Here is a 4358-nt window from a genome sequence, read left to right on the forward strand (position 1 = left end):
TCTTACTCCCTACGATCCAGCCTTCCCAGAGAGAGCTGTCTCTTCGTAAGCCACGACTCATGGAAATCCAGCTTTTGCTGTCCTGCACCTCCCCTTGTGACCCGGCAGCTGACGGGTCCCGAACTTAGAGAGAGAGTGCACGGTGGATTGGGACGGAACCAGACTGGGCCAGCCCAGGTAGCAGAGAGCCAACAACGCGGAGAAGCAGGGACCCGCCTGGGAGCACAGCGATCAGTAGAGTCGCCAGCACCCAGTAGACGTGGAGACCCACAGCGACACGGTGCGGGACCCGCCGCACCCCAGGTGTGTGCAGGAGACCGGCGCCACGCCCAGCAGCTGGCGCTCCGAGATCCCTGAGCCCCCATAGCCTGCATGTGTGCAAGTGCATCCATGTTGTACAATGCCTGCGGAGGTCAGAAGCAGGCATCGGATTTCTTGGACTGGTTGTCAGCTGCCATGTGGGTGCTGGAAATTGAACCCGGGTCCTCTCCAAGAGCAGTTAGTGCTTTTAAGCACTGAGCCATCTCTCTAGCCCAGAATCTTTTTTGTTGTTATTGATTATGGGGTACGCAGGGACCTCGGGGCGCCAGCTGCTAGCGTGGTGCTGGTCCCCTGCGCGCACCTGGAGGGCGGTGGGTCCCGCAGCGCGTCTGTTCTGTGTTGCCGCCGGGCCCCTGCTTCTCTGCTGCTTCTCCATTGTGGGTCTCTGTTACCGAGGCTGGCCCGGTCAAGTTCCACCCCAATTTCACCTCTGCACTCTCTCTCTGAATTCGGGGCCCATCAGCTGCCTGGTCATGAGGAGAGGTGCGGGACGGCTAAAGCTGGATTTCCGTGAGTTGATGATGGAAGGATAGCAGCCCCTGGGAAGACTGGATCGTAGGCAATAAGACACGGGACTCAGCTTAGTCCATGTTACAGCTCTTTATTCAGTGACTCAGCTCGGCTCCAAGTCTTAGTAATTTAGCTTCAGCTCCAGCTCCAATTATTGAGGAAAAACCAGGACACTTTATACCGTGGGGGTGGTAGTAAAAACTTTAGCTGATAGGTACTTTTAGGATGCCCCATTTACATGTGGCGGTAAGCTCCTGCCAGGCTGCCAGACTGCCTGAAAAATCACACAGGAAAGGCTGGCAGTTTCCAGAGCATTTGTCTCGGGAGAATTCAAAGTTTGATAATTGACCATGACCTGTTTTGTAGTGATTTTAGCAAATGGCAGTAATTTGTCAGCAAGGAAATCTTAAAAACGGTGAGCAAGTATCAAAACAATACACAGTATTGTCAGGGGGCAACAAGGGATAGGAGCCATGTAAACAAGGGATTGCCAAGCCAACCTAATTGTTTGGTGAGTGAAATTTTAAAAATAGATTACAAAGTTTTTTGAGAGTGTTAACATTGGTTTCAACAGCATTTGATTCATTTACAAAGAAACAGCATTTCTTCTCAATATCATATACCCTCTCCATATAGCAGTTATCAAGTCCAATGTTATTTTGTTGTGAAGCACAGCCCTGGCGAGAAAGTTCATCCGCTGTTGGAGAGATTCCAGGCTTCAGCCACGGGTGTCATTGCTCGGTCTAGCTTGTCTTGGAGATTTCTCGCCAGACGCTGGGCTTGTAGCTGCTGTCGCCATAGCAACGCCTCCAGCATCCAGTGTAAGTTCGATCTCTACCAGCAGGGGGAAGAAGATCTTTCTCTGCTGGCAGCTCCTGGGTAGACAAGGGTGGTAACTGGTACTGCTGTCAGTAGAAATCTATTGTTGGATGCACAAAAAAGCCAATTAGACATTGGGGTAGGTGGTGAAGGGAAGAAAGTTAGACTTGTTCCAGGACATAGTCAATCTTATTTGGTCCTCTGTCTTTCCTGTAGAATAATATTATGAGTTAGCACAGACTTGGCTGCAGGTGCAAGCTGCACCTAAGTAGAATTTTGTTATTACTCTAATGCTCCAGCGATTGTCCCATGGATTTGATTTTTTCCTTGAAAAATAAAATCTCTAGAACATGGTATTAGGGAGAGTGGGGGCTGTCTGAAGCGTTGCTGTTAAGCAGGGTAAAGACAGCCATGAGGATGACAGAGAAGGAGGCTCCAGGGGGACATCTGTGGCGGGGAGTTTCCACTAGGTCATGGATCTCTTTCCACGTGATCCGGTGTGGCTCTGGATGTCGTCTCTGCCTCTTTTCTTCGTCTCTGACAGGGTCATGCGAGCCATTTTTTTCATGGGCCAGGAGGTGTCGGATATTTCTAGCTGGAACCCAGATAGGCTTTGGTTGATCCTGTGGGAAAACACAAGCAAATCCTCTCCCTGTGGTCAACAATGGATCTGGTCCTTTCCAGAGTCCATGAAAGTGGTCTCTCCATTTAACCATGATAGGTGGTAATGGGTGTGTTTGAGCCCAGTGTTGGGTGTTTGGAGGAGCATCTGTCCCTCTATATACATTAAGTACATTAAGGGTAATCAAGGCTAAGGTTAATTGTATATTGGGAGAATATGTTGTTTGAGCCTGTCTTTTTAATTGGTCCTTTAAGGTTTTGTGTGACCTTTCCACAATGGCTTGTCCCTGTGGGTTGTACGAGATGCCAGTGTGATGGGGGATTTTCCATGCTTCACAAAAATTTTTAAATGAGGAGCTGGTAAATGCTGGACCATTGTCTGTCTTTAGTTGTGCAGGGAGGCCCATGATGGCAAAGGATGAAAGTATATGATTTATTAGCTTTTTTGAACCTTCACCAGTCTGAGCAGTAGCCCAGAGGAAGTGAGAGTAAGTGTCTATAGTTACAAATACATATTTCTGTCTGCCGAATTGGGGGACATGAGTTACATCAATTTGCCAGAGGGCATTAGATTTTAATCCTCTAGGGTTGACGCCCAGTTGTTGTATGGCAGGAGTATGTATTAATGACGCACAAGAAGAGCAGGTTCTAACAATACGCTTAATCTGTTTGAGAGGAATGTGGGGAAACCTGAGATGAAGCCCTTGTAAATTAATATGAGTGGCATGGTAGAGGTTTTGGGCATCTGTTATGCTGGCAGGGAAAGTTCCAGCGGTGGCTACTTTATCTGCTATGGCATTTCCTCATATCGATCTGCTGGACCAGAATTGTTAATTTTTGAACTCAGAAGGCAAAATGTTGGCAAACATTTTTGTGCAAACGGATGGAGAAAAAGCAGTCTTTTATATCTAGGACTAACAGGGGAGTATTAAGGGGGATGGCAGAGACCATGGGCAGGCCTCTTTGGGGTGATCCCCATATTTTCATGGTTTTGTTTATGGCTCTAAGGTCCTGCAACAGTCTCCATGCCCCTGTCTTTTTCTTTATTACAAAGACTGGGGTGTTCCATGGGCTCCTGGAGGGCCTAATATGACCCAGCTGTAGCTGTTCTTTTATAAGTTGTTGTAAAATGAGTAATTTCTCCCTGGTTAATGGCCACTGTTCCACCCAGACTGGTTCTTTGGTGATCTAGTCGAGGGAGGGAGTTTGGTAATCAACAGTGGCCCTTAGAATTGGGGGTCCTTTTGTTTTAGGGACCTCATCTGATCATCTATTTTAAGGCATTTTTCTTTAGACCCACTAGTAAGAACTACATTGAGGTCTTCCAAGATATCTCATTCTATGAGGTTTGTAGCTATATCTGCAATCAGGGGTCTTATTGTGCCAACCTCTCCATTAGGGTCTTCCCATTTATAGAGGTTTTTAGTGATGAATGCTTGGGAGGCCCCCCCCTACTCCCATTAGTTGGGGTCCTGGTATTAATTCCCAGTGTGGGGGAACCTCAGATCGCCTTAAGATGGTTTTATCAGCCCCAGCATCAAGGAGGCATTTGAAAGGTTTATTGTCTATTTTTATGGTTAATTTTGGATGGGCATTTTCTGTAATACTGGTTACCCATAATGTTTGTGGCTTCCCTCTTGTTAGCAGGGCTGAGGGCTGCCCCTGAAGGAGTTTAAAGGTGGCAGAGGCTTGTCATTTCTGTCATTTTTAGATCTAGAATCCTTTTTTCAGTGAAAGCCCTTTTTACAGCGAGGACAGAGGGTTTTAGGGGGTCGAGTGGCAGCTGAGTCATTTTGGGGGCAATTTTTTATCCAGTGTCCAGTTTCTCCACATTTAAAGGATTTTGAGTTGGATTGGGTTGCAACTACAAGGGCTTGGGCAAGGGAGGAGGCCTGGTACATGGCAGTCCCAATGTCATGGGTGGCCACAATCTATTTGTCATAATGTTTATTTTTTAGTACCTGGCATTCTTGTCTGTGCTCAGGGGTCATCTCTTCCCAGACAAGGCTGTTTAAAAGCATTGCTTTGGCTGCAGGATCTGTTATTTTTCTATCTAAACTGGCTTGCACTCTTAGTATAAAGTCTGG

This window comes from Nannospalax galili, unplaced genomic scaffold (genome assembly GCF_000622305.1).
Source record: "Nannospalax galili isolate Female #2095 unplaced genomic scaffold, S.galili_v1.0 scaffold580, whole genome shotgun sequence".
NCBI lineage: Eukaryota > Metazoa > Chordata > Mammalia > Rodentia > Spalacidae > Nannospalax > Nannospalax galili.